The sequence below is a fragment of the Mastomys coucha genome, unplaced genomic scaffold (genome assembly GCF_008632895.1).
Source record: "Mastomys coucha isolate ucsf_1 unplaced genomic scaffold, UCSF_Mcou_1 pScaffold22, whole genome shotgun sequence".
Classification (NCBI taxonomy): domain Eukaryota; kingdom Metazoa; phylum Chordata; class Mammalia; order Rodentia; family Muridae; genus Mastomys; species Mastomys coucha.
This window is the reverse complement of record NW_022196905.1, coordinates 189,265,904-189,287,415: the sequence shown is the minus strand read 5'-3', so window position 1 is coordinate 189,287,415 and position 21,512 is coordinate 189,265,904. Positions and strand designations below refer to the sequence as shown.

General features: G+C 42.4%; 1 protein-coding gene across 15 annotated transcripts in view; it reads left to right on the top strand.

Moving 5' to 3' along the window:
- Tenm3 (teneurin transmembrane protein 3) overlaps positions 1–21,512 on the top strand; it is a 1,282,613-nt gene that overhangs the window by 737,135 nt on the left and 523,966 nt on the right. The window lies entirely within an intron of this gene.

Sequence of the window (21,512 nt, the reverse complement as noted above, 5' to 3'; positions counted from 1 at the left end):
AGAGCTCAAAGATGCGTGGCCCATAGCCTCTGAGTTGTGGAGCCTCGTAGCATGCTAGTCTAGTGGGTGAAGAAGAGTGTATGTATACTTGGTCTCAGCATTCTTGTCCTGAACTGTTCCCGGACTTGGCAGCTGCCTGCTCTTCTGGCCCTTCTCTCCTGCCTGCATTCACTTCTGGGGTTGCACAGAGACTGCTGTTCAGGGCAGTGTCCAAAGGAGGGGACAACTCAATGGAGCCTGACTCAGAATGTCGAACAGCAGCACCAGTGGAGGCTCTGACTCCCGGCTAGCTAGTGAGGCCCTGAAAGATAGATTTACTTACAAATCCAAAGGTTGGTTAAAAGTAGGAGTTTTCTGATTTTCCCATGATGTGTTCTAATTATGTAAGAGCTGGTGGATGAGCAGTGCGAGCTGATGGGTTTATGGGCCTGCCTGTCCTGTTGCCGCCAGTAAATGGTTGTGAGAAGTCTGATATATAATGACCTATAACTGCATGCAGGTCGTTGTATAAAGAACGTTTTTTTTTTTTCTTGAGAGATCATTCTTCTATAATAAATGTGTTCCTTAGAGTATGTTTTGAGCCTGCCCCCCATCCCCCCGCAAAAAGACTAAGCAAGATCTCTTTCCAGCAGACGATCACGGGTGGATTTTATCCAGGAGAACGGTAGTGCCCATGGGAGAGCCCCTCCATCTCTGTATCCTATAGCAGGGACTCACTTTCCCCTTCACTCATAAATAATGAAGGCAGATGTATGTCAGATTACGTAGAATTCCAGATGAAAGGCGGGCTTGTTCTGTGTGTGCTTAAGTACCTTCACTCAAAATCAGTTACACTGCTGCAGGAAAAAAAAAAAAAAAACCGAGAGTCAACGTTTTTAAGCAGTTCTTGATTTCATTTGCACTGATTTTTATCAAAATAGGAAAGGAAGCAAGGGTTGTTAGGCTTTTGTTAGCTGTGGTACAGGGACAAGTTGGGTTTTGTTTTGTTTTGTTTTGTTTTGTTTTGTTTTGTTTTAGGTCTCTCGGCTAAAGATAACCACTTTGAGCCTAAGGAATCAGGGGATAACATTAAAATACTCAATTTGAAGGATTTATCATGGCGTTTATTTTGCAAAAGGGGGCAAGTTTATTGATACTGAACCTTAGAAAAGTAGCTTTCGGACTGTGTCTGTTGTCCCGAAATAAAGAGATAATCTAGGAACGATGCTATGAAGTGAGTGGCAGCAGCCCAAATTCTGGGGATGGGCCACATGGAAGAAGATTTTTAGAATAAAAATACCAGAGCTAAAATCATGACGAGCCTGGCAGCCTAACATTTGAAACTATATTAGTTTCTGTCTTTTAGTTGTCGGGTTGGATAATTGACTAATTACACGTCGAGCTGCCTTTCAGTGTGCGCTCTGTCCATTCTCAGAGGTCATGACTTCACATGCATATGCAAGTTTGCGTGTCAAGTGTTGACTCACGAATTAATTAGGGAAAGGCACGGGGGAATAGTTTTCAACGTAACATTTTAAGTGCTTTTTAAAATTTTTTTAATCCTGGCATTTGATGTCATATAGACTCAATCTACGAGTAAGGCATTTTTTTTAGCTTTCCATCAGTCCTCGGCACATATTGTATGCAAATGTCATCCTCTCTTTGAAAATACCTTGCATTTTAAGCAAGATCCTATTTTGACAGTTCTTTCTGTTTGGGAGAGAGTTCTCGTGGAGAGTTTTTTAAAAAAAAAAAAAAAACTTGAATTTTTGCCTTAGCATATTCATTTTAATTTGATCATTTGTCTTGTATTGTGTTTAACCCCTCAATCAAATCACCTGAAAATCCTTGTTTAAAGTTCAGCTCTTCTGTAAGCCCCCATCACTAATTCCAAGCAGGGGGGTTTCCCCCTTTTAAACCACCAGAATGTAAGCTGTTCTTCAGAGTGACTCCAGGGAGGTTTTGACTACATTTTTGCCAATTGAATTATGATGTGAGATGGCATGGATATTGATCAAATTTCTAAACTGAGTTTCCCAATCTTTAGACTGTGGCGTAAACTAACCCACAGGTTGTCACAACCAATCCAGTATGTTTCTAACACAAGTTACCGAAGCATGGAGGGCTTTAAAACTCATTGAAATGTAGAAGGTTATCTTCATATTGTAGCATGTGCAAATTTCCTTTAACTCCTTCCTCATTACATTTCAAACAAGCAGCCAGATTCCCAGAGAGGGCATTGGTTGGGGATCCCTGTGTCCATATGTCAGGGTGCTCGAGGTGGGATGTTCTGTTCTTCCTTAACTGGGGCTTGTGTGGAGAAGTAGACGATGCTATGTTTACACGCACCACGAATCCCAAGAGAGGAATCCTGTAGCATTCTCCATAGTACTTTATTGTTCTAGAGTAGGCTTTTCTATAAAAAGAAAATTTAAAAAAATCACGCTACGATGAGTGATGATTATCTTTTCTTTACATTTTTTTATTAAGGCATTTTTTAGCCAGGGTGGATGGAAGGCGGTCCTTCCACAGTTTGACATCTGCTCTGGCAATAGGTGTCTGTGCTAACACATGTTGTTCTTATCTGCTGCAGTTCACGGTTAAGGGGCCCACTGATGTTTTAGCCCTCCGTGACATGCCCCCAGCTCTGAGAGATTGTCTGGATCAGTCATTCTTCAAGAGGATCAAGTGCTGTTCATCCTCTCTCTGCACGATACCTGGCTGGTTTGTTCAAAACAGCAAAGTCTCTACAGTTGGCAAATGGGTCTCTGCCCAGTCTCTATTCATTCAGCCCCTCTCCAGTAATATAGTGGGAGAACAAAGAAAGAGAAGGAACAAGGAATGTGAGGGAGACTGAAAAGAATAAAGAGCAAAGCAAAACAAAACAAACCCAAAACCTTTACAAGAAAATGGTATGAAAAATAAGATTGGAAAAGAATATCAGTGGTAATACCTCTGTCTGTCTGTCTGTCTGTCTGTCTCTGTCTCTATCTCCCCCCTCTCTCTCTTGATCTCTTGTGTGTGTGTGTGTGTGTGACTTTTTTTTGAGACAGTCCTTATGCCAGCCTTGAACTCCCTATGCAATTCAGGTTGGCCTTGAACTCATAACCCACCTCTCAGTCCCTCCCTAGTGCTATGACAGCAATGCTTAGCTCAGTGTTGTCATCTCCCTTCCTGCCAGCATGTGGGTCTGCTGTAGTCTCAGCTGCGGCAGTGAGTCACACGTTTTTGCTTCAAATTTGAGTCAAGCAAAGGAAAAACAGCACAAGAAAGGAAACATACATAAAGTCAGTCCTAGATTCAGAATATAACAAAAATATGTTCTAGATCTTTAAATTGCACGGCTCCTTTATTAACATGTCTGTGTGTATGGGTGCCTAATGGGCGTATGTTGCTGCGAGTTGCTTGGTCTGAGTGGATATAGAATACAGCCATGAAATCAGTCAGTATTAATAAACGGGTTTTCTTATTACATGCTTGTACCACATTTTACATTATCCACCAGAGCCCCTGATAAGGCTTCATGTGCTTCTAAAAACAAAACAAAACAAAACAAAACAAAAATCGTTTCACAAAGAAGGCAAGTTCTGTCGACCTAGCAATCAATGAGAACACCGAGGCTTGGAGACATTAAATGACATGAATAAATTGTCATAGATGTGCTTTGCAGTAAGGCTGTGTGTAATGTAGTTTTCCTGCATAAGTGAGTGAGTGAGTGAGTGTGTGTGTGTGTATGTGTGATGGAGAGAGAAAGAGAGAGAGAGAGAGAGAGAGAGAGAGAGAGAGAGAGAGAATGCAGTCATAGAACACTGGCACAAATGGAGATAGATAGGGAAAAAGAAGGAATTGAATTGACAGGTAAATTATGAGCACTTATATATATACCACTTGGCAGCATGGGATTGCCCTCAGTGTGTTAATGTAAGCAGCGGAATGTCCAACAGACAGTTTCAATCCAATTAAAGTGATCTGTTGTGACTGTATTTGACTGGAGGCAGTGGAAGAAAGATGGTTCAAACATCTTTCCAAGATTATCGTCTTTCAGAATCCAAAACTTGAGAGAGGGAAAAAAATGATTATGACGTGACTTATTTTACACACTCCCCAATATATAATTGAGCCATAAATCAAGCTGCTTCTGTAAAGATTTTAAGTATCATTGACTGGATTTCTTTAATATTGTAATGGAAACCTGAGACTCAGAATTTGTATTTCTGGTAGGCATATGAGGGCCTTTAATTAGTACATCCGTTCTTTTTCTTGTTGAATATTCTGAATAAGAATACAAGCAGCCGAATTAGGTAGCGTATGGAAAAGGAAGTCCTGGCTCTGCTAGACTTCCCAGGGATGCTCTCCAGGCCCTATATTTCTGGCTGAGACTCACGAACAGTAGACAATTCTCTTCCTGGCATGGACTGTGTGGCAGTTGTCTCTGTACCGTGAAGCCTCGCCAACTCTACCAAAGGTAATCTTCCCAGGGAAACAATGCCCTGCTCTCACGGGTGAATGCCTATGCCTCTGTGTTTACTGCACTGCTCGTCAATTCCACACATCCCTCTTACTTACAGTATATATTTTACTTACCGTGTATGTACTGGCTGGTTTTGTGTGTCAACTTGACACAGGCTGGAGTTATCACAGAAGGAAGCTTCAGTTGGGGAAGTGCCTGAGGTCCAGCTGTGGGGCATTTTCTCAATTAGTGATCAAGGGGGTAGGGCCCCTTGTGGCTGGTGCCATCCCTGGGCTGGAGGTCTTGGGCTCTATAAGAGAGCAGGCTGAGCAAGCCTGGAGAAGCAAGCCAATAAAGAACATCCCTCCATGGCCTCTGCATCAGCTCCTGCTTCCTGACCTGCTTGAGTTCCAGTCTTGACTTCTTTTGGTGATAACAGCAATGTGGAAGTGTAAGCTGAATAAACCCTTTCCTCTTCAACTTGTTTCTTGGTCATGATGTTTGTGCAGGAATAGAAACCCTGACTAAGACAGTGTATATTAAAATTGCCAATGGATATATTTAAATTTGTTAAATGGATGTTTGACCAAGCTGCAATGAGTATATGGACAGCACCAATTGGACTGGGTGGGATTATTTGTTTGTTTGTTTCCTGTTTTTGTTTGAGAGGGGAGAGGCCACAAGGGAGAGAGAGCAGACCTGGGAGGACTGAGGAGTAAATGTGATCAGGATACATTGTATGAAATTTCCAAATTATTAATACATATACTATGTTCCTGTCGGATGTATAAACAAACCATTTCCTGGTCCCAGGTGAGGTTAGGAGAGAGAGGGGTGGAGTGGGGAGAGGGAGAGGGAGAGAGAGAAGGAGAGGGAAAGAGAAGGAGAGGGAAGGGAGAGGGGGAGAGAAAGAGAGAGGGAGGGAGAGAGAGAGAGAGGGAGGGAGAGGGGGAAGGGAGAGAGAGAGAGGGAGAGGGGGGAGGGAGAGAGAGAGAGAAGAGGATAGCCAGGAGAAGTATATACTACAGTTGATAATAACCCAGCCCTCCATGCTGTTTGATGCCCATGTCCACAGTAGAGGACACAGGTAAAGAATATCAGCTCTGCAGCTGTCCATTCTTTTTTTGTAACTCTGTGGGTAAGTTATTTTACCCTTGTATCCTGACTTCCCCCATGTTTATAGATGTGGTGTCTTACAGGTTTGTTCTGTGGTTAAAATGAAGTAAGCTCAGTCCTGTAGCTTAGTGCCTGGTAGGACATGCTAACCTGTACGCAGCAGCAGTTTAGACTAGTTTCAGTCTCAGTGTTGATAACTTTTGCAGTGGTCCATAAGGATGCTATGATAACTACCATAGCTGCTAAAGTATGCTATGGTAAGTCATCACAAAGGTGGGGTTATCTAAGCACAGCGCAGACAGTGTATTAGGATAGTGATAGGGAGAGCCTCGTCTCTGCATGTGAAAATGTTAGCTAGAGCTGTCTGCTTTTGGAGATCTTCCAAATCCACTGGTTAAAATAACTAAACTTCTGTGTGTGAGAGAGAGAGCTTCTGTAAGTGGGGACTAGTACCTGATCCTTTCAATGGTGGATTCCATGGGACCTGGGGACCTGGGGCCATGGCAAATGGAATGGCTTAAGACCCTCTAGAGCTGGAATCCCACAGGAGTGGAGCAGATAGTTGGATTTGAGTACGGAATTAGCTGGGGCTTGAGGGAGGAGTTATGGGATCATCAAGAGTCAAAGCTTCCTTTGATGGCAGTTCTGAGATGTCAAGGGGGCCAACAAGAAGATAAGAGGCATCTCCAATGTCCATGGGGAATTCTAAGATGTCAAGGGGGCCAACAAGAAGATAAAAGGCGTCTCCAATGTCCATGGGGAGTTCTGAGATGTCAGGTGGCCAACAAGAAGATAAAAGGCATCTCCAATGTCCATGGGGAGTTCTGAGATGTCAGGGGGGCAACCTGCTTAAAGGTCCTAGGAAAGAGTTTCAAAGATGAAGGGAAAACTTTTTACCGGAGACACTTGGAAGTCACACAAAGGGTTGGGCTCTGCTTGGAGTGTGGCCTAGAACACAGATCTCAAACTTTGATCCAGTTCGACATTACTGACAACCTTACAATCTGTTGACACAGCCCTGAGCAGCTTAGTTCAACACTAAATACTATGTGAAAGAGACCTGGAAGTATTATCTCAGATAGTAGTCATCAGGACATACATGAATCCAGGGTAGTTACCCTCACCTTTATCTGATAGAGCTGGAACCAGAATACCTTCTCTTTCTTTGTTCAATTGACATTCCATTTCTGTCCTTGTTGGCAAGTAGGATCCTCAGATGAAAATGGCCTGTGTGTGTATTTTCAGAGACATCAGAGAAGCTATGGATGATGGCCCACTCTGTGAGATCATCGTCATCAGAGAGAAAGAGGAGGAGGTTGGGTTCCTAGGAGACTCTGCTAAGGAGGAAATGAGCACATCCAGGCAGCCCTTGAAAGAGACACAATTCCAAGGGCAAGGGATCTATTTATTCTTGATTGCTTCAATCTAGACACCAAAACTGTACAAGAAAAGAAAGATGACTAATGGAATTTAATGAGTTTCTATTTCAACAATGCCTAAATCGGCTTCTTTAACTTAGTTCATCAAGAACGAAGATATTAATTGAGGAAAACTAAAATAACATGAAAATAAACTGGAGTTAAGATGATAGTGTGCCTGTGTGTGTGTCTGTGTATGCCTGTGTATGAGTGTGTGTCTGAGTATGTGTGTGTATCTGTCTATATCTGTGTAAGCATGTGTATGCATGTGTGTCTGTGTAAGCATTGTGTCTGAGTATGTATGTGTGTCAATGTGTGTGTGTGTGTTCTGTATCTGTGGAAGCATGTGTGTGTGTGTGTGTGTGTGTGTGTCTATATGAGGTTGTATATACGCACATTGTATCTACTGCAGCTGTGCGTATTTGAAATCATCAACCTCCCCTTGGTTACTATAGAATGGTAATTTTCTAGCCTTTTCTGCTGAGCAGAACCTTTGTCTACCTGCTTCTAAGCTGGATAACAATGGCTAGATGTGGTCTTAAGTAATAGAATGTCTTCTGGATAGAATTTTTCTGTCTTTCCTTAATGGCTGTTGAAATGTGTCTTATCTCACTCATCCTTTCTGCTGTGCTTCCAACAGCTGCTAATCTCTAATCTCCCATCAAGAAATTCTCTGTCTGAATTTGGTAAACTCGGGTATTGCTGAAGGCAGGTCCCATGGTAGGTGCTCTTCTTTCCATAAAATTGAGGTGCAGTGACATTATCTTGGCATTAGCTGGATTCACAGATCCTTTAAGAGGTGATGGTGCACTTCTGTAGGTCCAGTTTCTACACTTGTTTTCAGAATGGTTGTGCCCCAGTCTGAGTGCTGATCTGCAGTCCTGGTATTCGGATGAATCAGTCATTGTCATGTGACTATGAGTCCCAATATCACAGCCTTTAAGGCTCAGCTTTTCCCTAACCATGATCAGTTAGTTATTGGTCAGAGTTGTAACTCTGTGGCCATAAGGAGCCATCATGGGTAGGAAATTGTGATATATCCTGAACCTTGTGTGGTAGTAATTGCTTTGGTTTCTACTCACAGCACACACTCTATATGTGAGAAGTCATAGCTTCCATGAAACTAGGCCTCATATTATATTTGTGTGTATATATATATATATATATATATATATACACAATATATATGTATATATATACATATATGTATATATATATGACTTTTAAAAATTATTATTTAGTTGTCCTTTCAAAATACTAATTGTTCATGGCTTCAGGGCAAAGACTAAAATAGTCATGTATTCAACCCATCTCTGCCCCAGTAGGAAATCTTCTTTTTAGCCTTTTAAAAGTCTGCCTTTTCTTCTTGCATTAGCTGGGAGGTTTGGTGCCTTTGAAATTGTCTTTAAGGGAAAACATATTTTAGTAAGATGACTGTCTCTATGCTCTTTCAGAATGGCTAGAGTAAGCGAAACAGAGCCCACTGACTTTGAGAAGTTACTTCCCAGCACTGAATGCATATTTTCTTAAAAATAAAATGAAATTTTAATTGATGCTATTGTGTGGTCTCACATTTGGAATCTTATTTAGAAACTCAAATGTGTCAAAATTGGGGATAAAATAGTGGTTGGGAGAAGCAATTTGGAGATGGATTCAAAGGATTCAAAGTTAAAAACTATGTAAGATGAAAACCAGTGTATAGATCTGACTTAGGGTGTTACTGCTATGAACAGACACCATCTTATAAAGGACAACATTTAATTGGGGCTGGCTTACAGGTTCAGAGGTTCAGTCCATTATCAACATGGCAGGAACATGGCAGCATCCAGGAAGGCATGGTACAGGAGGAGCTGAGAGTTCTACATCTTCATCTGAAGGCTGCTAGCAGAATACTGACTTCCAGGCAGCTAGGACAAAGCCCACACCCAAAGTGACACCTACTCCAACAGGGCCACACCTTCTGATAGTGTCATTCCCTGGGTGGAGCACATACAAACCATAACAAGATCCCATATCTAACATCAGGACTGCAGCTCAAAATACTGTATTCCACTCAGGACTTTTTCTGACTTGATTTTAGCTGCTTTGCCACGCCCTAAAATACGGTGCCTATAGGGAGATGATTGACATGTTTCTTAGCTCCTCTACTGTTTGCCATCTTCATGATGCATGTTGTAAACCGTAAACATACATATGATAAAATATATCTGCATATGCAAGCACATGGAACCAGCTATATTAGAGGATCCATCTCAGCTGCAAAATGTGTAACTCGCTGATGTAACATGCTATAAATCGGACAACGGAATCTTTAGGAATGGATATTTGCCGTCACGGCCCACCCTATTGATTCCTCTCCTGATGCCTCTTCAGGCTACATCGGAGGGCCTCACAGTTCAAAAGGGAGCAGAGGAGATGGAGTTATCCTTGTCAGTGCTAATTGGAGTCTTACATGGTTAAATTATCTCCTTATCAGGTGTCACTTCACTCTGTGACAACATAGCATCAAGAACATTCAGTAAGAATGCTCAGAGAATGTATTTTTACACTCACAGATATTTTTTGGGGATGAACTATCAAGCTTTTGAAGGACAGGAGCTGATTTCAGAAATCCCTCTTTTCATTCCCAGCATTCTGGTAGGGTTCCTATCTTTGTCTCTTTCTATAAAATGATGAATTTTTGTATGACAACTGAAAAACTCTGTATAAAATTTTTCTGTAGAATTTTTAGCTCAGAGGCACCAGTATCTTTCCCTTTGTAATTCATAACCCTGTATTTTTTTTTTGATAGAGTCTCACTGTGTACATATATCTGAGGTCACCAGCAAGCCACCCTTGGGTTGGAATGTTGGGTTGGAATGTTGGATGGAGTCTGACATATTAACTTGGAGATTTCTGACTTCATGGCTTAGATTATGTAAATATGTTTTTAATGATGTTGATGATGGATTAAACACTCAGGTATCTTTGTTTCATATTCTCTTTCCTTGTCAGAAAATATGCTGTATGGGAACATCCCTGTGGAGTAGCGTTTAAACTTCCTTGACTTTCCATTAACGTCGCTTTAATATCAGTTCCGACCCTACCTCCTCCCGCCCCCCCCTTTTCGGTAAACAAATATAGTGCCCGTGTTGAGGCGAGGATTTGGGGGGAGCTTCAGGAAAATCATTCCTCACATTTTAAAGGTTGTTTGTAATAACTTTGCTTATGCTATAAAAATGTTAATAGCTTCTGAAGAATAAAAAACCCATAATAATTGCCCATCTATAAGCAGAGTCTTACGGTTTTAGCTGCAATCTATGGTCCCGAGTGGAGAAAGAGTAACATAATACCTTCTATTTATGCATGGTTTATGAACAGATTTTCACTAGGGGCTTTGTATTTATAAAAATGCATCTCCCTTCATATGCATTTTAACCATTTAATATTTGATTTGCCAAGGGGGCACAATTTTGTTTTATAAGATGCACCAATATGATCTTCGACTATGGGTGTCTGCACTATTCGACGTGTCCTAAAAGAGTTCTGAAAGATGACTTTGTAAGATCAGACCCCAATTATAGGTCCTTGGGCATTTTAGTAATTCATAAAGCTAAATTTCCATTTCTCTTGCTAACATAAGTCATACACGAGTAACAAAGAAATTCCTTAATGAATTGGTTGAATATAGTGTATGTAACATTGAAGAGTGTTTCCAATTCTAAAATTTGGAAGGATGGTGTTTAAAAGCACTGTAGTTAGTTATCTCAACAGGTGGTAGCTGGTAATTGATAATTATATTTAAAGTATGTGCATTCATTGTGGTTGGTAGTAATATAGCATTTTTATCCCCAGATCTCAAAGCATGTGTGAATAAATATGCATTATTTCCCTATTTTAAATAGCCAGAGACTCACTGAACGTTAATTAGATATAAGCAGACAGAGATATAAGCAACATGTCCCCTGCTTGCTCGGAGCTACTAAAAAAGTCTTTCCAGAAACTGGGATAAAGAACACAATGTACCTGCTCTTAAAATAACTGCATTCAGGGGCTTGGTTCCAACTCCAAGTGAAGCCCTTGTATACGGTGACCTTGCAAACTTCTTCCCTTCAAGGTCTTATGCCTACATCCCAAAGAAGCCCAGTTCCTAATCATTGTGAATCCTGGTCTTCTACCTCCAGCTGTTCAGCAGGTGAACCAAGGATAGCCAGACGACAGCATTCCTTCCACCTTCCAGAGGACTTCCAAACCTTAATGATCCCTTTAATTAGGGAAATATTTACTGGCTACCCACCATATGGCGAGGGTTTTTTTAGATCCTTGCAACAGAGCAAAGATGAGACAGTCAGGCCTGTAATGGAGTTGGCACTCCTGGATGAAAAGATTGTGTGTGTTAGCTTTCACCTGCCCACAGCCTTGGCCTACCCATCTCCACCCATCTGCACAAAGAAGATGTCTCACCTCGTTGGGGCAACACTTTCCCATCCTGCATCTCTTTATCAGATATGGAAATGTTTCTGAGATCTGATTTCTATAGTTTGTACCAATCTTAAGTTTTATTTATGTTGAAAAAACAATAGGTATATGAAACATAGCTTTTCATGCTATATAGAAACCAACCCCCTTCTACATCCTGTGCTGCCTTGATCACAAGACACAAAACAGCAAATTTCATGGGCAAACAATTGAGTGCAAGTCTCCTCACTAAAGACCCAGGGCAATGAGGGTCCCTCCTGGGCCAGAGACTCTCTAATATCCACAGTCACCTAGTCCAAGCCCATTCTGTGCTGCAGGAATAGGAGAGCCCCTCTCTCGAGACCCTGGCTTACAGGCTTCGAAGAGCCTTAGGAGAGCCTCTGGTTTTTATGCAAGGTTATCTTTTTTTCCAGCAGATTCCAGAAACATCTGAGTTTGATTTTCCAGTCTCTGTCCTCTTCTTTGTTCTTCTCAGTATCAGCTTCCATTCACTAAATGTTCTGACTCTCTAGGCTGCTTCCCAGAATGCCAGACTCGCTCTGATCAGGCACTTACTAAGGGTACTGGTGTGAGAATGGAAATGGAACAGATAAGCTTTCCTCCTACAGAGATAATCCTGGGGTGGAGAGGAATGGGGAGTAGTTATCTTTATAGCAACAACCCCTTCTAATGCTAATAAGTATGCCTATTTTAAAATGTGGATCAGGACAACCTCTGTGTTGTTCTTAGTTATAGTTCATTAAATGTGGTCTCCTTGGGTCCATTTGCTTGGCTTGATAACTCCTGGGCAGCTGCTTGCATTCTTGACACAGGGATAGAACCCTGGCAAGCAGTCTCGGGAGGTTCTGTCCAAAGGGTGATGTCCTCGCAGAAATGCTTTTCACTACTCAAGGACCTCTCAGCTGTTTCAAGAGTGAAACTGCCATCCTAGAATAGCAGTGACGTAGAGCTGAGGAGCGCCAGCAACCCTTGCTCTTTGTCCTGGGGCTGGCCCTGCCACAGCTGGTGTTCTTACACATCGCTGAGCCTCCCAGGCCTCCCATCTACTGGCTGAGGCTCCAGCAAAGTTCCAAAGAATTGTTGAATGATATGCAACCTCTTCCAACCATCTCTAAAAGATCTGGGTGGGGGTGGGAGGGAGAGAAAATAATAGCTGGAAACTACCCTGGATTAAATTGGCCAGCGTCCTGTCTGTTTTGCATAGTTTTGTGTGTGCATGTAATATGCATTTCAAATAGTTCCCTTGAACTCTCCGGTTAGCTGAAAGTGCAATTAAGCACTCCCAATTCGGAATTTCCGATTCCTTGAACCACAGGTAAATCCAGCAGTTTTGTTTGGTCTTATTTGAGAGGTCTAAAGAAATTAATTGTTGGTAGCTTGCATATAAATGTTCATTCCAAGATAGGCTTTGCAGCCTTGTTGGCCTTTGGTCTGAAAGGGCTTAACATTTCATCATTATTCAGCACTATGGCTCTCCCCTCTGCCCTGACTCCATTGCTGGACTTGGAAAGAGGGCAGACTAGGGTAGACCCTTCATTGCAGACTAAGCACAATTATAGAGAAGAGGGAAGAAGCACCCTAGAACCTGTCTCCAGTGTGTTTTGACCAGATTTATAGGAGCCTTAGCCTTTATTGTCTGCCTTTCACCTATGCCAATGAGATGGTTGGTTGTCCATTAAAGACATTATAGACACTATTCCCTCTGAAGTATGGGGTGGGGGATGGGATTTCAGGGGCAGGAGTACCTCCACGTGTCACCTCAGCATCTCCATCGAGTAAGCCAGCTAAGTCAGGAACACTCAGAAATTGCTATCCGTGACCCAAATCCCGAGGTCCCTTCTCTATTACCAGCTTAGGGACTGGAAGGATGCCAGGCAAGGGGGGCAGATTCCCTCATAACTGCCACTAGAGTTCTCAGCAGAAGGACATGTGACCACCTGCGTGGAAGCCTCACTGCACGTTCCCCTGGTGGCATTGCTCGTCACAGGGCAGGCCGCTCACTCACCAGTCAGATGATACTTCTCTGCATCACAGGTTAATTTGACCCAGGATGCTGACTGCCATGTATGCTATAATTTCATTGGGGGAAAAAAGAAAGTGTATTCTAAATCCCTGCATGACAGCCTTAAAAACAAACGTCTGAGATACAAACTGTTCGTACGTTGTGGTCTGCCTGTATTTAATACATTTTTGGCAGTCCATTATTCTTTCAAAGTTTTATCCCTCTTATGAAAAAGACCCCCTGTAAAATTCGTCAGAGTTTGGGCTTTTTCCCTAGCGTACATTTCCTTTGTTCTCTGGCTGTGTACTTGACAGTGGCTAGGTCACTGATACAAGTTATTTCTAAGCAGATACTTCAAGCTGTCTTCCCATTTTAGTGAATTGTTTTTGGGTAACTCCTTTACCAAGGGACAGTGTTCTAGGTGACAAGAAGCCTTCATTCTTCCATCCCACCCATCCCTAGGATGCAATGTGTTACTTAGAAAGGAACAATTGTCTCTCCTTCAAGAAGGTAAACAGGCCTGCAAGGTCTGCTAGAAATGCCCCGCCCCCGCCCCAGCCGGCCCCCGGCCCAGCCCCCCGACTGTCTGGGGTGCAGTCAGTCACAGGCTTTTGATTCAGCTATCTGAAATTAGTTGGTCTTGAAGCTGCTTCCCCCACATTTCAGCCTCCCATAGTCTTTAGGTCCTCTGATTGTGTTTTAATTTGTTTCTTCCAATTTGGGTGTTAGGGTGTGGTTCTTGGTTCCTTTATGAGCCTGTGCAGTCACAGAAGCTAACCATAGATCAGTGGTTCTCAACCTTCCTAATGCCATGACCCTGTAGTACAGTTCCTCATGTTGTGGTGACCCTAACCATAAAACTGTGCTGTTGCTACTTCCTTACTGTGCTTTTTGCCACTGTTAGGACTTGTAATGTAAATATCTGATATGCAGGATGTCTGATATGCCACTTCTGTGAACGGGTCGCAACCCACAGACAGAGAACCACTGTCTCACCTTCAAGTTCACTTCGAAGCCTGCATTCGGAAAACAACCATTTCTAGTCTCCAAATCCTTGGACTTCCAATTTTAGCATCTCCAACCTCTGGCTTCAGAACCTTGAAAGCATCCAAGCTTAGGATCCACAAAGAGCTGGTCCCCCAGGGCAGGAAGCCCTTACTCTAGGAGAAACAAACCCAGCCCTGCAGGAAACACCTCTCCTTATCTATAGTACGGTCCCCACTGCTACAGTTGTTTGGATGGAAGGTAAGCTGGCAAACAGATCCATTCATTCATTTTATGATCAGGCCTATGTCCATTTCCAATGGAAATTCTTCTGTGCAAAAGTTAGAACTATAGATGGTATGTAGCTTTTTTTTTTCCCAGAAGAAAGAGGGTATGTGACATGGGTAAATTGTCTCAGTGTCATACATTGTCATGGATGTACACCTGGAGATGGACACTGCAGGGGAAAATGAGGGAGAAAACCAACCCCCTAGAAGATTGGGTGGTGGGCGACCCCGGCTGGAGGTCACACTGGTCTGGGCAGCCTTGGAAAACATGCATGGGAGAAAGGTCAGTGAAAGGTACTTGTGGTGGTTTGGATACCAATGGCCCCATAGACTCATAGATTTGAGTACTTGATCCCCCGTTGTTGGAACTGTTTGGGAAAGTTTAGGAAGTGTGTCCTTGTTGGAAGGGGTATGCGCTGGGTGGGGGCAGTTTGAGTTTGACGCCCACCTCATTCCCAATTAGATCTCTTCTCCTTGTGGTTCAGTCTCAAGGATGTATGTTCTCAACTGCTGCCCCAGGGCCATACTTACCTGCTGCACTGCATTGCCATGGTGGTCATGGGCTCTAACCCTCTGAGACTGTGAGCCTCGTGCACTTTCATTTACGAATTGCCTTAGTCATGGCATTTTTACCAGAGCCAAGGGACAGTAAGGAAGACAGCATTGTCTACAAGGAGGCCAGGACCACTGTGAGTAAATGGAGAATCAGTCAGGGAGCAGTATAGAAGACAGGAGACATTTCAGTAGCTGATACACAGTATCTGTTTGTCAGTACCCACATCCTACCTCCCCGTTTTCATGACCTCACAGCATCTCAGTGGCCTCATCTTAGAGTATCCCAGGAGTACCCATCATACTGGTTGGCGGCGCAGCTTACACCTGTGCATATTGCAGCCATGAAAGCCCTCGGGACACAGTAATGATTCCAAATTGAAAACATATGGGCATGTATAGAGATAAATATTAATAGGTTAAAGTATGCCCAATGTCTGTGATTTCAAAGTCCTCAGAGGCATACTATTTATATGATAGAGACCTTAAGGAACTTATAGCAAAAATGTGCCTATAGAGACGATATTATACATATTACCAATAACAGTGACATGTACAAATTCTTAAAGCTTTGGTTCCTGAGAGAGAAAAGAATCGGCCTCTGTGTGAATCAAAGTTTGGGGTATAAGAGAAAGTTACCAGCAACTTCAGAAGAAAGGAGGTAGTTATGAGGTATACATATTTGCACATACGCACACAGCGTCATTCAGAAGCAAATGTGTGGAACCCAATGAGGTTCACACATGTAGGATCAGGAGGAAGAATGAAGGTTTGTGTGTCTGGGGTTTCCCTCATTCCGACTGTGTAATGTGCTCTTATTATGTCCTACTCTTAGGAAATCACTTACGTCTTTGTGTGAAGATCAAGCACTGAGTGAATTGTTGCAAATAGGGAGACAGTAACAAGCAAAGGAGGAAATAGTCAGTCTGGACCTTGAGCTGGTCTTGAACTTCAAAGTAGACCATAGTGGTTTCTGTCAGACAGTATTATGAGTGAAGAGGAATATGGATTGTGAAAAAAAAAAAAGAGAGGCATTCAGGGCTCTACCTAGAGGCTGAGCAGCAGAAGGCAAGAGCTAACTGGTCAACCTTCAGGTAAGAGTGCCATGCTCCAAGTTATTACTGTTGGGCACCTACCATGTACAAATAACGCTGTAAGTACTGAGAATTCCCCATCCAAATTTTGGGGCTTTATTTGTGTTTGTTTGTTTTTAAGTTTACTTATTTTAATTTATGTAAATGAATGATTCCACATGAATGTGTCTATGTGTGCCGTGTCTCTACCTGGTGCCTATGAAGACCAGGAGACATTGGGTCCCTGGGGACTGGAGTTACAGGTGATTGTAAGTTATCATCAGGTTGCTGGGAACCAAATCCAGGCCTTCTGCAAGAGTTAACAAAAGCTGTCTCCAACCCTCAAGTGTATTTTTTAGTTAAAAAAAAAAAAATTAACTTGCTTGTGTATGCATGCATGCATGTATGCGTGTGTCTGCCACAATGTCTGTGGAGGTCAGAGGGCAACGTGTGGGAGTTGGTTCTCTCTTTCCAAGATGCGAGTCTTCAGGATGGAGCTCAGGTTTTCAGGTTTGGTGGCCAGCGCCTTAAGCGTGGAGTCAGGCCTGGGCTCTCAGGTGCTTCCTCTCCAGAAGACCTTACTCTCACGATCAAAGAAGAGTAATGAACAGTTTGAAGCAGGCAATCAAATTTGCATTTCCTTGGCTCCTTTGTAGAAATCATTTCGAGGGAGGGACTGTGAGTGGGTGGAGGGGATTACAATGGCCTCTCCCTTCTCATTCCACCTTAGCCAATTACTCTCCTTTCAAGCCATTATATACTCCTTTCTTCAAGAACAAAAGTTTACTGAGACTGTGGCTTTTGTTTGGCTACCAAACAATTGTGCAATTACCTAAAGCTTTACATTTTGTAAGAAGACATCATATTTCTGAAATTCAGGGTTTTGGAAGAGGGAGTTCAGGGACTGTTCCTTAATGGCCGACTTCCTGTAAATCTGCTTGCAGTTACTCTTATTACTCCCAAATTCTTGTGGCTGATAAGAAATGACAAACTATAGTATGTTTGGTTAAATAGACCATATGGCTATTTGTAATAAAGCATTAATTCTCATAAACCATCCCTTCAGCTAAGTGCCTGATCTCTCCGTCTGATATGTTCCTCCATAAGGCAGTCATAGGATTTTTTTTTCTTTCATATGATTTTCATAATGGACCATACATGTGTTTTTGTAAATCTTAAATTATTTAATGGGAAATGTATATGTAAAATGTTTATACACTAAATAATTTACACATGAAGACAATGCAGCAAGGTCATTCTGGTCTACAGAGTATGAATCTTATTTTTAATGACGTAAACATAGAGTTCAAAGGCGCTCGAATTTATAACAGATCATCATAGGCTTTGAAGCAGTGCATTTCGTTTGTCTTAAGTAAAGTGCAGATAAGGCTGTTGAGCTCAGCCTGTGTTAGGTATGTAACATTAAACTCAGAGATCCTGCAGTGTTCTGTGATCCTGACTCACTCAGAAGCCAAGGGATTTTTTGTTTTGTTTTGTTTTGTTTTAATTTATAAAAAGTGATATGGGGAACATACCATATAACACAAATAACAAAGTCTGAGGCTGCACCTGGGGGCAGGATGGGGGACAACCACAGGGACATTTCTTCCGCTAAACTCATGAATATTCAGACGTAGACAGAACAAAATGTGTAGCTAAGTACAGGTTTCTTTCACCCAATAAGTTTTCTTCATTCTATTTTTGTAGGTTTCTCCTTTCTAGGTTTTTTTTCCCCCCTAGCTATAAGAGATTGTGAACTTCTAACAGAATTCCAAAGAAATTCTGGAAAAATTTCAAGTCTGGACTATGGCATTTAGACCCAGAAATGACAAATGTGTCTGGAAACACTGCTCTCCACAAGAAGAATATATAGGTTTCTTTTTGTTTGTTTTCTACACAATAATAAAGCTGATTTAGTTAATGGGTCTACTTTTAAATAAGGCAAGGGAATGCTTAAACAGGTTACAGATAGGAGTAAGGAAACAATCAGCAACATCTCCAGTTGTTCATCATGCCCACCCCCTTCTTCCTTGTGTCTTAGCTACTCTGTCCTCAGCATCAGAGTCGGCAGTCAGATGAACCCGACTTCCACAGCCATTAAAGTACCTTCCCCAACGTTTCCCATGAAATGAATAACAGAGAAGGGATTTCAAACCCCAGAGCAAGTCCAGTGCATTCCTTCTGTCAGGGCTGCCTGTTTGCTCTTCTTGCTGACAAGATGTTTTCCCCCAAATTGTCCTCAGCTTGGGTCCTTGTTATATTTTAGGTGTTGTCCCAGCCCACCAGCCATCTCTCCTTGTCCTTCCCCCCCCCCACTCTGAAATGCACCTTGTGGTCACCCGTGTTTATCAGGATTCCCCCATGGTCCTTTGCATTCCATTAGGGGAGGGGTTTTCTGTTCTCTGCTGAATCTCTTAAGACCTAGGATTGTGCCAGCGCCCTGGAAGTCAGTATTAAAAGGACAGATGAACACATGTGTAATTCCATTACTGTTGGGGTATAGCAATAAGGACCCGGCCGCTGTCATAAAAAGGATGAGGCATGTTTTCACTTAGAACTTTATTGGAATTTTAGATACTGGGGACAGCAGTATGATGAAATAATTGGAAAGCTTTATAATAGTGCACACACAAGCACTCTTTCTCCCCCATTACACACCCACATGGGCCCTAGTGACTTCATAGTGACACTGAGTCTTTCTGTATAAGGAGCAACTCAGAGAAGAGGGGCAGCGAAAAAAGGGTGGAGATCACTCTTGAGCAGGTATTCTGGATAAATGTCACCTATAATCTGTATGTGCATGGAGGATGATAAGATGTTCCAAGGATATCCTAACACACGTGTAGTTTAAAATCTGGCCCAGAGCCCCCTATATCACAATGACTGTTCCATTTAGTGTTCAGTTTATTGACTTCATTATTAGTAAATTACATTTCATTTCTAAAATTTGGCAGAAGACTTATTAAAATAATACCATATAATACATCATATGTTGCAAAAATACTGCTATCTTCATACAAATAAGTTGTTTCCTCTCCTCTCTATCCTGCAAGAAAAGATGTATTTATTATTTCTTTATCTTGTTGAAAATCAGATTGAAGAGATTCCAAATCAAAGAGAGGCAGAAACAGAGAAGAAGTAAAATAGAATTGCTGATAATTAGAATAAAGAAAAGGAAGGAAAATTACATCTAATGCCTGTTGCTTATAGTAGAACATTATATACCAAAGTATAAAAAGGTAGAAATGGAAAAATTACTATACCTATCTTTTTTTAAAAAAAATAGCTTGATGAATAGCTGGTTTGTTATTTTCAAAAAGTAAAAATAGGGTAATTACTTTTCGATCATTTAGTACAATCCAGATATCTAAAATTAAATTTCTGAGGAAAATAGAGGAAGAAATCTCACAAAAATAGCCTTAATTAAAATAACTGGGGAAGACAGTACTGTGGAAATAGTTGTGAGGAGATGAAACTGAAGAAATATATAGCAGCAGTCCGTGCTTTCCTGGTGACCTTGGTGTAAAAAATGTCTGAGAATTAATTCCTCGTTATCCATATTCATCAGGACCATACTCAGCCATAGCTACCAGAAACTTATGAAGAAAGATGACCTCCTGTCCAGGCCACTGTCATTGCCTCTGAGTCTGCAACTAGCAACAGGTCTGTGCACTAGGGCCTGCCTGTGATGGCTACCCACCGAAATGCCAACTGTAACCATAGATGTGGGAGGGAGACATCCTCTGGAGAGACACATGCTGTCCACATTCTTTAAATATTTTCTCCAGCTATAGTCATAACTTCTGTCTTATCGGGATTAATCCTTTTTCTGGTTGGCTTTGATCTCCGTCCCCAGTCAGGCCTCTCAGACGCTGAATAAATTGTGGAACTGTGGTGTCAGGCTTAGAGATAAAAGGAGAGATACAGACCACGTGTCATCAGCATACTGAGTGTGTGCAGAAGGGCCTCAGCTTTGCTTTGGGTTCGAGTGTGAACCTTGAGCAGGTGGGGTATTTGGTGTCAGATCCCAGCAATTCTCCCAGAAAGGCCTGGCCCTGGCTGCCTGGCAGTGCAGAGAAGGGTGGGGTCTGGAGGATGTTGGTCCTTTATAGCAGAGAAGGAGCCTCATGGTTCTCTCCACTCACAGAGCCTCTTGGGGTACGGGATGCTTCAGGAATGCATCTCCAGGGATTACTAGCTTACCTCTGTTATCTGATTACTGTACTGCAGTGACTTTGAAACCAGACCCCTGTATGACCTCACAAATCTGGCCCCTCAAACCCTCTGAAGCCAGGTGCTGCTGTTGCTGTCTCTTTTACACTATTATTCTAATGGCTTCGTTCCCGTATTTTCACCTTTGAAGCCACCAACTGCCAACCTCAAGATCAGCCTCCCCGTATCTTTTAAGCCTTGGGTATCTGGTTTGAAGATTTTCTTTTGCAGGGTTCCCCCAGCCTGCCAGTGTTCTTGATTTCCTATGCAGTGCTGAAAGCTCATCCTCTGGAGAGTTGGCTGTTTTAGAAAGAAGAGCTAGTTTCATTCTGGTTGACTTCCTGGCTTCCCAGCGCTTAGCTCACACCGGGCGTTTGGTAGAAGTGCACCGATCAATACCTTATCCTTTGATCTCGATTTTGTCTCTATCTCTGATAATGTTTTCTTCTAATTTATTAAGAAATGTGAGGCCATCATGTATGTACTCCATGTCTTCCTTCCTTGTCAAAAAAGAGGAAGATCTTTATCTGTTCTGTTCTGTTCAGGGCTCTCCATCCACACGTTCCCTACATGGGGTTCCCTTTGCCTCCTGCGGCTCCTCAAGTTGTTCTCTCCATCCCTGTATCTACGGTTGCTTCCTTTCTCCTTTCCTTTCCCAGTAGGTTAGAAGACACTGAAGCCTTTAGGAGCTCCTCTTGAAAACGCTTCACCCTTGCCTCCCCTGTAACCACTATCTCTCAGAGGAATTCCTTCCTCGACCAGTCTTCTAGGAAGAGTAGTTTATGTTTCCTTGCCATGTACGCCCTGAGCTCATTCTGATGCTAGATTGCATCCTCTTCTCCACTGAGAAGACAGACTCTCAGTGGTCCCCCATGACGATGACAATGGTGACTGTTGTCTTCGTCTAAATTTTCTTCCTCCTGTTCTTTCCCCTCCCCCTCTCCCTCCTTCTCCTGCTCCTCTTCCTCTTGCTCCTCCCCC